The 13,503-nt window shown below is 36.7% G+C and overlaps 1 protein-coding gene and 1 long non-coding RNA gene across 3 annotated transcripts in view; both read left to right on the top strand.

Annotated features, from left to right (window-relative positions):
* Positions 1-13,503, top strand: part of LOC128520493 (NACHT, LRR and PYD domains-containing protein 14-like) — a 550,151-nt gene that overhangs the window by 219,896 nt on the left and 316,752 nt on the right. The window lies entirely within an intron of this gene.
* On the top strand, positions 6,578-7,938 carry LOC128520498 (uncharacterized). 2 transcript variants are annotated; one of them, XR_008357938.1, is made up of 3 exons: positions 6,578-7,042; positions 7,267-7,332; positions 7,798-7,938. It is a non-coding gene; the product is annotated as an uncharacterized LOC128520498 (long non-coding RNA). The 2 variants fall into 2 exon arrangements; XR_008357937.1 differs by having other exon boundaries at positions 6,578-7,046.

Below are 13,503 nucleotides of genomic sequence, written 5' to 3'. Positions count from 1 at the left end.
TCCAGAGCCCAGGCCAGGGAGCAGACAGACAGGCTAAACCAACCGTCTGCTAGCTGCAAAGAGTCGTCACCCAGGGTTCACTGTATTGAGACTGTGTCTGTTCCCCGAGCTAAAAACAAATTTAGAAAGACTCAGAAAGTCTGTTTTAATAATTTAATTAACATAGATATTACAAACTCAGATCACACTGAATGCGCAGCCGGCACCTCTGATCTGAAGCTAGGACTGTTAAATATTAGATCTCTCGCATCTAAAGCAGTTATAGTTAATGAAACTATCACAGATCAGGAGTTTGATATATTATGTTTAACTGAAACCTGGATTAAACAGGACGAGTATGTAGCTCTAAATGAAGCTAGTCCTCCTGGATACAGCTACATACACCAGCCTCGGTTAACTGGTAGAGGAGGAGGCGTCGCAGTTATTTACAACGATAATCTGGCTATCGTACAAAAACACAGATTTAAATTTAATGCATTTGAAATTCTCTATAGTAACATAAAGTCAGCTCAGACGATTCCGCTAATCATCATTTACAGACCTTCAGGGCCGTACTCTGAATTTCTCTGTGAATTTGCAGATTTCCTTTCAAACCTTGTCGTTTCCGTAGACAAAGCGTTAATTGCTGGAGATTTTAATATTCATTTTGAGAATCCAGAAGACCCTCTGAGAACAGCATTTATGTCTATACTGGACTCAGTAGGAGTAAATCAGTGTGTAGTAGGACCCACTCATAAAGCAGGTCACACTTTGGACTTAATATTATCCTTCGGAGTGAGTATAAGAAACATAATTACAATTCCACAGTCTGAAGTTATATCAGATCACTGTCTTGTCTCGATTAAAGTGTCTCATAGTAATAATGTACGCACAGCGCCGCGCTACCGCCTTAAACGTACATTCACATCAAATACCACACAGAGCTTTATCGATAATCTTCCAGAGTTATCAACTTTGATTGGATCGCCATTAAGCGACTGAATATCTAGAGTCAACACTTCGTCATAGCTTAGATAATGTAGCTCCAGTTAAAAGAAAAATGATTAGAGATAAGAAACTCGCTCCTTGGTATAACGATCACACACGCACTCTAAAACAAACCGCTCGGAAATTAGAACGCAAATGGCGTCAAACTAAATTGTTAGTTTTCCAAATAGCATGGAAGGAGAGCATCCTGAACTATAGAAGAGCTCTCAGTGCTGCTAGGTCAATGTATCTCTCCACTCTTATAGAAAATAACAAAAATAATCCTAGATTTTTATTTAATACCATAGCAAAATAACTAAAAACAAGACCACTGCAGAAATCTCCACAACAACAACATACAGTAGTGAGGATTTCATGAACTTTTTCAATAACAAAATCATAAATATTAGGCAAAAAATTCAGGCTTTAAAACCAGACAATTTAAGTGATACAGATGATAAATTAATCACATCACATCAGAACCTAGAATACTTTACTCCCCTTGAAGCGAGTGAACTAATTTCACTCATCTCCTCTTCAAAATCGTCAACCTGTGAATTAGATCCTGTACTGACACATTTTCTCAAGCAGATAGTTCCAGCAATAACAGAACCCCTGTTAAAAGTAATTAACTGTTCACTCAGCAGTGGGTCTGTTCCTAAATCCCTTAAATTAGCAGTTATTAAACCACTAATCAAAAAACCGGACCTTGACCCCTGTCAGCTTTCCAATTACAGGCCGATATCAAACCTCCCGTTTATCTCTAAAATTCTGGAAAAGGTAGTATCACAACAGCTATGTTCATATCTATATAGGAATAGCATACATGAATTGTCTGGTTCCTCTCAAGGTTTCTTCCTATTACCATCTCAGGGAGTTTTTCCTTGCCACTGTCGCCGTCGTCCTAGGCTTGCTCATCAGGGACAATCAGGGACAATCATATCATTTTGATTCATACACATTCACATTTCATACAAACTTAGTTCTTTTGATTGTGTAAAGCTGCTTTGTGATGATGTAAATCGTTAAAAGCGCTATACAAATAAAATTGAATTGAATTGAAATTGAAGACCAAAGAGGAGATTTATGGATGCAGTGAGAGAGGACATGAAGTTAGTTGGTGTGAGAGAAGAGGATGCAGAGGATAGGGTTAGATGGAGGCAGATAATTGAACCCCTGAAAGGGAACAGCCGAAAGACAAGAAAGAGGAAAAGTGGGATGCATGGCAGAGCTGCTGTGTTGGATTTGATAGGTGTGATAAAGTGGCCAGTGAGTAGATACAGTCTTTAAAATCACCAGAAAGTTGAATTAATGCCTCTCTAAAATGGTTGTAAAAATATAGCACTCTAAGGTAAGATTTATAGCAGGGCTGCTTATTAAATGTTAATAATTTTAACTGGATGTGCTTTGATCAAACTGTCAACTTAGTGTCAACAGTACAGTTGGTGTAGATTGCAGAACAAAAGAATGCACAAAACAGTTAAATTTCTAAAGCCCAATACAGCCTCCAAAGTCAAAGTCTTTAAAATAGTTTTATACAGTATATGAAAAGTGTGATATCATTAAAAGAGTGAGTTCTAACCAATGTACAGACAAAACATTACTATTATTTAGACATATAGACATTACTATTATTTTGTACAAAGTACAAAGTAAACAGACCCACAGCATGATGGTTTATAATAATGTATAATGTCATAAAAAATAAAGAGCCTAGACAAAGAACGTGTGTTTTCAGTACATAGTTAACTCACTGACCCTATTTTAAGGGAACACAAATCTACTGCAACACGACGACAATAACAACAACAATGTGCTTGACTGCGTTGATCCGCACCTACGCTACAGGTTTGCTTAACCAACAGAGTAATAACTTTAAATTAAAACTAAAAGATAAACACTATCCTCTTACATTTATAGTGTTACAAATAGCACAACACAAATTCAGCACCAGCTTATATCATTCAGCTGTGAAACAAAACCAACTCAGATAAATATGTGAGGACAGTGTTAGCTAGCTAGCTATGTAAAAATTATATTTTGCACAGTAAGCTGATATAACGAGTAGCTGTCATGGAGAAGAATATTGCAAAACAAGTAAGTTACCAGGTAAGTTAACCAAAGTTAGACACAAACGTCTCTCCAGTTATTCTGTGGTGGGTGGGCTCTAGCAAGCTTTTTAGAGGAAGTATAGTTGAAACTCACACACAAACATTTTTTTGTTGAGTGATTTATTCAAAATGCTGAAGTAATTAGGTTAAAGTAGTGTTCTCAATTTTTTTGTTATGACTGATTTCTTAAAACAAGTTGTCAATGTACTAAAACATGTATATGTAACAACTAAAACGTATTTTTCATGCTGAAAACCTGTTCTTTTTTTTAAGCTTTTCTGACTAACACTATAAATAATTTTTTACACTGTAGTGAGTCAAACAGAAAGTTGTGGCAGCGAATTAGATCACGATAAAAAGTGTTTTTGCACATGAAACCTATTTAATTACAAAGATTGTTAAAGATCATGAGCCAGTGAAATTCTTCATCCTTCGCACAATATGAACATTATAAACAATATAAACATTCAGTTTACACCATCAGCCTCCTCTCCTACCAGTTACTTTGGTTGTTGACAGAAGCACCTTATAATAGTACAGCCTCACACCGTAATGTCTGTTTGTGCACATACACCCGTGGTGCCACAAGGTGGTAATAATAGACTGACTGCCAGCAGGGTTAAACCACGTTATAATGAATCATGTGTATAGATGTGTATAGCAATGATTTAAATATGAGTATTAAATTCCTAAAATACCTTTAAATCTCTCTCTTCCTCTCTCTCTTCCTCTATCTTTGTCTCTCTCTCTCTCTCTCTCTCTTCCCCCTTCGTAAAAGCTCCTTGACTCCACCTCCCACTTTGCCCTCAGTGAAACAAACTCCACATTGAATTTGTTCAGTGATAAGGCGAGAGCAGAAGAACACAGTAAGTATCTAAATCTAAAGCTATAACATGTGAATCTTATGAATCTGCACGAGATAAAGAACAGTTTAGTTGATTCATTGACATTTGAGTTCAGTAAAGTTTTTTTTTTCCCAGAAAAAATTAAGTTTTGCAAACAGATGGGAAAAATTACCAAGAAAGGTGTTGAGTTTTGTTTCACACAAAAACCTTTTTAATTACAAAGATTGAAGATCAAGAGAAACATAAACAAATAAACTTTACTTTACAGCATTATTATTCTCTTATAGCCCAGTTTTAGTTTTACCTGAGTAATTGATGGCAGTACTTTACTGTAGTGCTGATATGAGTCATATAATGTCCAATCATGCATTGTCTATTTCCTTACTCAACTGTGATCCCATAAGGTTATAACAGGATTCAAAAATCCTGATGGCGAGTCAGATGGAGCAAACAGAATGAGACAAAGCTACACAAGAGCATTCATCGCTTGTCTCTTGTATACACAGTGCATTTACTTAGTTTTATAATCCTCTATCTCTGCTTTGTTCAAATATTACTGTAATGCACCATAGCTTTAAAATGCAGCAGAACCAGTGACAAGTGACAGCAGGATTCAGAAAGAAAAAGAGATATATCAGTTGGGATTAAAACAGAAGCTTACACAACACTATTGCACATAGCATTGTTAAATATGGCCTGGCAAAATATATATCTATATATTTTTTTTTTACAGTGGAGCAAAGTGATCCGCCTTCTTTTAAAGTTACGGTAACTATTTACAGGGTGCATATGAAGGGAGTGGGGAGCAGAAGACCCAGTAGTAGTATGTGATCTCCCAGGCGAAACTCCCTGGGTTGGGCCGGTCAGTCGTATGTTCTTCGTTGCTCGGCTTGTGCTTTTTCCATATGTTCTTTTACCACCGGAAGTACTTGTTTAATTTTTTTTTTTGTAGATCCTTCACGTACTCTACTACTGAGAGAAATGGTGAAGGCTGCTCTTCCCAAGCTTCCTTTACCAAGTCCAAAAGCCCGCGTGGTCCTCTCCCGAACAGCAGTTCAAATGGCGTGAACCCGGTGGAAACTTGAGGTGTTTCGCGAAAGGCGAAAAGAACATACGGGAGTAGTTGGTCCCAGTTCTACATCAATCCTTCTACATCAATCACTCACCTTAACATCCTTTTAAGCGTCTGTTTGAACCTCTCCACCAGGCCGTCACTCTGTGAATGGTACACGGACGTGCGAAGCTGCTTGATCTGCAGCAGCCGGCAGATGTCAGTCATTAGTCTGGACATGAATGGGGTGCCTTGATCCGTTCAAATTTCTTTTGGCAGGCCAACACGAATAAAGAGTAACACAAGCTCTTTTGCTATGTTTTTTGATGTTGCTTTTCTTAGTGGGACTGCTTCGGGCTAGCGAGTTGCATAGTCCACGACGACCAAGATGAACTCATGTCCTTTTGCGGACTTCAGCAGTGGGCCGACTAGATCCATCGCTATTCGCTTGAATGGCACGCTGATGATTGTGCATGATCGCAGCTACTTTCCCTTGTGGGATCACTAATAAATCCATCGAGAGAGCGAAATAGGCTCGTTGAGCCTCTCCTGTAAAGAATAGGGCCAGGATGGAGGTCCAATCCCGTTTTGGCTAGTCCTCCAGTTCAGCCATCCTTTCAAAGGTCTGCAGATAGGCTTCGAGGTCATCAAGGGGTGTGAGTTTTAGAAGCAAGTGCTGGGCTTCTTTTCGTGGGTCTGGGAGGGGTATATCACACCCTCCCCGCTGCTGTATCCATGTGAGCTCTAAAGACCCTGCATGAGCTGTGTAGGATGTTCTGCTGCTGAATACTGGGTTCTATTAGGTGTCTGAGATAATGTTCCGAAGGATGTCGTGCCTCCGGGTCCGTGTGTCATTTGCGTCCGCGAATGATAGCTCCCACAGGCGTCAGAATCTGTAAATGAAAAACAAAAACACGCATATGAGTGATCAACTTTATTCCCTTCACTCACCAGCACGCGCCGCCGGGGTCCCTTCCTCTAGGGTAGGTTCCTTCCTGTGGCCAGTGCCGGTGAATGGTGCCACCCCGCCCCTTTCTGGGGTATTGAGTGGTTTGTGGTTCTGGGGTTATTTTTCTTTAGCGAGCGAGGAAGTTTTCGCTCTCCATGTGCACTGGCTGTAAGCCCATCGCCATAATATATAAAGTGAAAGTCAGAGCATTTCCATACACACACAATGTGATAAGAATCCACATTATTGGGACTAAATCTTGTGTCCATATGAAAACCACTTGTTAATGAGGCTCATCAGAAAAAAAAGGGGACGTTGGTCAGTGTGATAAGGCTCTGAGTTACTGATTGGAAGGATGGCAGGTGAAGCTCCAGCTCTGCCAGGTTGCTGTTGTTGGACCCTTAAGCGAGGCCCTTAACCCTGTCTGCTCCTAGGGTGCTATAGAATGGCTGAACCTGCGTTCTAACCCCAGCCTACTAACAAGAACTTGGGATATGTGAAGAATGAAGAATTTCACTTTAATTTCATTTAATTTCATTTTAAAAAAGGCTTAAAAATTTAACTCAGGTAATGTCCTATTTCACAGACCATATAGTGGATATCATGTGACAAAGAAGTGCATTTAATTATTGCTGGAGTGACAGAAAGAAGTGATGCAATTGGCTTTTCAGGGAGCATCAGCTCTGGCTATAAAATGCAGTTGTTTTTTTCGTCATGCTTTGTTTAAAGGTTTGATTTTACATTTCTAAAAGAAAGATATATAGCATTTTCCAATTTTTTAAAGTTGTGTTATAGACAACCTTGTGTGCCAGAGGACAATAATTTAGAAGAGTATGTCATCAGTCTGCTCATATGACCATAGGCAGTGATTTTTGTAAATATCCACACATATCTCATTGATACACTGTACAGTTTATTGTCATTACCCAATGGTTTATAACAGTATTTAATACACTTTGTAATGGGTTTTGGCTCCACAGACACACGGACACAGGGCAAGGTCTTTAGGACAAAAGGTAATTTATTTGGAGAAAGGGGAAGGAAGGGAGGAATGGAAGACAAGAAAAAAGGAACAAAGTGGTGAAGCTGTGCATGTGGAGGCCCTCAGCCTATAAAACACGTTTGTAGGCTTTTTCCATTTTTAGTAAATGCTTAAAATTTTTATTTAGGCTTTGTTGTAATATTGATTGTGTGTTTCTAGTCGCTGTAACAATCAAATTTCCATTTTGGAGCAATAAAGTAAAACCTGTCTGTCTAAAGTTGAAATGAAATGTGTGTGTGTGTGTGTGTGTGTGTGTGTGTGTGTGTGTGTGTGTGTGTGTGTGCGTGTGTAAGTGTTAACAGGTATCATTTGCAGGGAAACACCCAACCCAAAAAAAGAGGTTTTCTCGACACTGAGAAGGATGAGTGGTGAGTAAAAAGATTTTCATACATAAAAATTCTCACATTCAACCAAATTAAGTTCAAAGTGAGGCCCACCAAAAATTAGGATCTTGGGAAACTCACTAAATGTTCACTAAGATCACCGAAAAGCACTGGAACTGCAGGGAACATACCAGCAATGAACAATAGGTGCTTCACTATAAATTTAATTCATTAGACTCACAATCAGCATCATGTAATCAGTCTCATTAGTAAATAATACATTATTAAATAACGAGACATTCCATAATAAAAAAATAATTAAAATAAAAAAAGAACAGTGATAAACATGGAAAGAGGAAAACATACAATAGAATACTATTTATCTCCTTCTTCAACAGAACATTAACCAAACAACACACTATGAGTTTGTTTTATCTTTTCAACATGGGTGCATGACATGACAATAATACTGTATTTATGAATTTTTCTCTCATGCTATGGTTTTTACAGGCTGTCTTCCAGGAGGTGATGGTGGTCTCCCAGGAAGTGGTGGGAGTGGTGGTGGTGGTGGAGTTGGAGGACCCAAATGCTGTGGAGGTGGCAGATGTTGTGGCGGTGGTGGTGGAGCTGGTGGTGCTGGAGGACTTGGCGGTGGAGGCGGAGGAGGTGGTGGTGGTGCAGGGGGCGGTGGGGGCGGTGGGGGCGGTGGCATAATTCTTTCCCAGACAGTTCATGTACATTTGCATTTTTGGCACTTGCCAAATTTACATTTTAATTTGAGGGTTGAGGGTTAAAGGCCTTGGTCAAGGGCCCAACAATAGCAATTTGGTGGTGCTGGGGATTGAACCTGGGACCTTCCAATCAGAAGTCCAACACTCAGCCACCCCTGTCTACTGGTAAGTAGCTATGACACTTTATTTTGCATATAACAAAATACTATTTTATATATATAACTATTATTATATGTATAATAGATTGAAAATTATACATTATACATCAACATTTATCTAGATATAATAATAATAATAATAGTAATAATACATATAATATATTAATACAATAATAATAACAACTAATGCATAGTTTATATATATATATATATATATATATATATATATATATATATATATATATATATATATATATATATATATATATATATATTAAAAACATTGACTTAAGTGCACCCTAAAATCACAGTGGACAAGTTATTATTATTATTATTATTATTATTTTTATTTTTTATTTTTTTTTATGTAAATATAGTTAAACATTGACATTTTGGAAAGCTTTAATATTTTACACTCACCCATGGTGTTTACACTAATTTAACTTGTGAGGAGTCTGATAACTGAATATGATAAATATAAGATTCAATCTGATCATTATCTTCTTCTTTACAGGGTCAAGAATAAATCTGATGTCTTCTGAGTCTCTCACACAGAGGAGTATGACAGCAAATTCTTATAGTAAAAATACTTTTAAAAAATCTTTGTCTTGTCTGAAATGGTGTACAATCAACCAAGAGTATTAATAACCAATCAGAAGTATGACTTCTCTGATTGTAAGTGAGGAAAAAGTAATGTCTGCAGGATGTATATACTACTGCATAATATCAGAAACCTAACAGGACGCCTGCCAAATAATAATAATTATTATTATTATTATTATTATTATTATTATTATTATTATTATTATTATTATTATTATTTCAATGGTAAGTGTGCTGGCACTTATTTATAATTAATATGCCTAACTAGTAATTTATGGGTTATCATGGGTAAAAAATACATTCTCAGCAAAAAGAAAAAGAACCTTCAATTGATGTGCCTAGAAACCAATAATAAAAACCATATCCATATCCATTTTTAACAAAGATGCTCTATTATCAACAATTTTATAGCAAACACTGAGGTCAACATTACTTCGGGTGTTTGTTTAAGTTTCAGGTATTTTTTGGCATTCATAGTTGTGTATAAACAGTGTAGTCATATATATATATATATTCTCATTGACATTTGCCTTTCAATTCTCTTGCAGACCCAAACTGCAAAATACCACTATTTTATGTAAAGCAAAAGAATCAGAAACAAACACACCTGATTCAGAAAAAGGTGTATGAAAAAATATAGAAAGATATGCTGTGATTTAATTCTTTAAATGCTTACAGTAGTTAATTACTACAGTATATATACATCATAGAGACGCTGAAGGCAACACCATGTTCCCAAAAAAAATATTCTATTTAATTATTACATTTTATTATTACATTATCATTAGACAAATTACATTCAAAGTAAAAAAAAAAACAACTTTATTAATCCCAGAGGGAAATTGCTTATTCTTGCTTTTATTGGTTGATATCCAGTAACAATGTATAGTACATGTACTTGTAGAGGTAATAAAATGCTGTTAGCATCTAACCAGAAGTAAATAAATGATCTATTTACAATAAATAAAAAAATCTTGTAAATGCAGATATGGGTCCACAGTGCCTCTAAATGACAGTGCCTTATTTACAGAAGGTTGATAAAAACTACACTATACATAGATTATCTGTATTGTATTTGTCAGTATACATAATGATAGGATCTGGAGGTTTAATCCAATTAAAGAATAACATTATTGACTTAATATAGTAATAGTAATAATATTACTACTTAATTAATCTAATTATATAGAATGGTATAAATAAGAGGCATAAGTAGAGCACATCTGAGACTAAGAACTGCTAAAATAGAGGAATTTCGACATTGTGAAGAATAACAGGAAAGAATTTGGCATTGTGAAGGATAACAGGAAGGAATGTGTGTACAAATGACATAGATAAGGTTTTGGTGATCAAAACAAATTCTCCCTAGCTCAGGGAACAGAAGAAGACTGAAATTTCCTCTTATATCTACAAAATAGTAAAGGGTGCTGTTTATTAAGCAACTGCTGTGCACAGATGGCTGAACTTCCTCCGTTAGGGAGTGTGTGTGTGTGTGTGTGGGTGCAGTTGTAATCAGAGTCAGATGGTACAACAAGGAGACAACCCAGAGTTCAGAAGGGGGGAAAATAATAATAATAAGATGTGACTCATAATGACCTCGGGAGGTTTAATGAATTATAAAATAACTAATAAATAATTGTTAAAAGTTTATCAGACAAAAAAAAAGGAGAAGCATCAATGTATACATTATGTATACAGATTTATGATGAAAGAGGAAACTAACTTTTTGGGGGGTCTTGGCCTTTTCTGTGCTTTAAATCTTAGACTTGGGCAAATCTTGCTTAAAAAGTTATTTTGCAAGCTTCTAATCTGAACAAAATCAGTTTGAGATTTCTTGTCTAGTAAGATTTTTTTGTGTTGTTGCATGAATAAATAATTTCACAGTGCACCATGTTTTCTTTACATGCCGTAAATGCATAAGCTCCACCTCTGTTATTACCTGCACTTCACACTTTTCTGTACTTGCCAAGATTTTAAATCCTAAGAAATTCCCTTAAAACTTTACAAGAATTTCTTTATTAATTTTGTTTAATAAGATAAGAAGATGGGAAAATATCTTTTAAAACAGCATGACAATCACAGAACAATGTGCAGGGCGTGCATTCTGCTTCTCCATCGGCCCTGAAAATGGTGTGGCCCACAAGTTCCAGTACATTGTTTGGAATCCTGTTTTTGTGCCAAGTATCTGAGAAAACAATAATGTTGCAGTCCGTAATCAATCTCTGTGTGTGGGTCAAGATCCTGTGTTCATCCAGTTTGTTCACCAGGGACCACCTATTGGTGAGAAAAATACTAGGAGTGGTATTTTACATAACCCACATAATCGATGTGGGTTTAGCCTTAGCTTAGCCTGAATTCTCTGCATTTTCCTTGTCTTTGTTTTAGGTCTCTGTGCCAGATTTTTCTAATCAAGATGAAGAGCGCTCTGTGTTGCTGGTTCCTTGAAAAAGTTTGAGACAGGGGAGTTTCCTTTTGACACTGGAGGATACAAATATGAGGAACATATCAGTTCCTTGGAAGAGTTGTGAAACATTTCTACCTAACAATAAAAGAAATCCACAGAAAAATGCCTCCACTCCCAGATCTGAGATTAAATACTGAAGCAGATGGTGTTTTGTTGTTTGTGCTTTTAGTGCTTTAAGATTTTAATGCATTTACATTATAGATCACACAATACTTTGAAATGAAGACAAAGATGAAGTACTTGCTTCCATGCCTAGCACTTATATGGGCACGCCAACAATCACAGTAAAGAGCCAATCCATTTTTCAACACTTACTTTCAAATAAATTGAGTACAGTAATCACCAGCATGGTAAATAAACTGAGCATAAAATAAAACAAAAATAGGCTATACAATATAATAAAGAAAAAGAAATAAAGATGATAAATAAAAGCTGAGAAATTGATTTAATAGTAGTAAAATTATCTGTCCAGGCAGCAAGAAAATTTTCCTTTGACAAGTGTACTTAAATTCATTTATTCAGTCTAAAAATAAGATAAGAATCCATAATAACTGACAATATAAGAAAAAACTGTTAAAACAATATAAGTAATCTTATATGGTCATGTGTAGGATTTTAAATCTCGGCAAGCACAAGACAATTCGCACTGTAAATAAGACAGAAGAGAGCAGCACCGCGGCTTAGTGATTAGCACTGTCGCTTTGCACCTCCAGGGTCCGGGTTCGATTTCCAAGATTTCAGGGGGTACATTCTTTTATCTCCTCCTGACATATTGTGGCCTCATGGTGAAGTAATCTGTAATTCAGATCACCAAGTACCAAGTCCACCTATATGTCCAGCTCAATGCTAAATAGGAGTAATAACCTCTAATAACCCCCCCAAGGAGGGGCTGGATGGTCTTGAAAGCACTGAAGAAATCAAAGAATATGATCCTCACAACAACTTTTCCTCTTCCAAGGTGGGGATAAGCCAGATGGAGCAGCTATAGGAGGAGGTGGAGATGGCATTATCTACACCAACCTTGTCAGTTAGCAAACTGCAGGGGATGAAGTGCATGATATACCCGGGGTCTGAGGTGATCAAAGAATCAGTCACACTAAGGTCTTCGTGATGGGGAAAGTCAACGCAACTGGAAAAAATGATTAAGCTTTTCAGGGCAGCCTTTCTTAGAAACTGGCATGAGGCAAGATGTCTTCTAAAGGTCATTGACTCTCCCTAGTTTGCAAACTCAGGTTGAAAATGTGCTGGAGAGGCTCACTTATTTCATCAGAACAGGCTCTCGGCATTCTTGGGCAGACCTTACCCGTGCCAGCTTCCTCCTCCCCTTTCTCTCTCTCTCTCTCTCTCTCTTCTGGTGAAAGTTCTTTTACTCCACCTCCCACCTTCTCCACTGTGAAAAAAACCTTTCAATCCACATTGAACTCATTTAGTGATAAGACGATTGTAAAACACTATCAGGAGAAGAACACAGTAAGTATATAAATCTAAAGCTTTAGTATGTCAATGTTATGAATCTACACCAGATGAAGTGCAAGTCATTAGATTTCTTTAGTGAAGGTAGATTTCGCATGCGTATCGTAGCATTTTGTGTAGATGATATTCATATGATCATATGCATTTTGTGATATTTAATAAACAGGAACAGTTTGTCAGCAAAATAAGAAAACATCAGTATTTTTTATAAAAAATAAAGCAAGCAGTGTTGTGATAGAGAATATTTCGTACATTGCTCAAAGGTGTTTAAAGCATATGTGGAAACATATTATGCCAAAATTGTTTTTAAATTGCATAAGTGTGAATAAGTTGTGAGTTATGTGAGTATGAAAAATGTAGCAAATATGCACTGATTGTGTGTTTGTAGTGAATCACTAGCAGCAAGTTAGAATAAGGAGAAAAGTGCTGAGTTTTGTTTCACACTTAACCTTTTTAATGTTAAAGATTGTTGAAGATGATGAGAAACATTAAAAGCAATACAAAAACTTTAGTTTTCAGCAGCATCAGCCTTTTCCTTTACCAGTTCGGGGAAATCCTTTTCCTTGTGTGCCAGAGACGTAGTGCCAAAATAAGTGTAAATATCCCAAACGTGTCCAATCCAATATCTCATGGATACACCATGATGTACTTTTTCTTTGAAATACCCAACAAACTCCACTAAGCACACATGTACATACGTTTAGAGGCTGTTTTCTCTTGTCTGTTAAACTTTCCTTTTTTGATAAATCCATTGTAATTTAGCCTGAGTGTTGTAATATTGATTGCA

The sequence above is a fragment of the Clarias gariepinus genome, chromosome 4 (genome assembly GCF_024256425.1).
Source record: "Clarias gariepinus isolate MV-2021 ecotype Netherlands chromosome 4, CGAR_prim_01v2, whole genome shotgun sequence".
NCBI classification, from domain to species: Eukaryota; Metazoa; Chordata; class Actinopteri; order Siluriformes; family Clariidae; genus Clarias; species Clarias gariepinus.
Note: the sequence above shows the minus strand (reverse complement) of the source record. Positions and strands in the feature narration are given on the sequence as shown.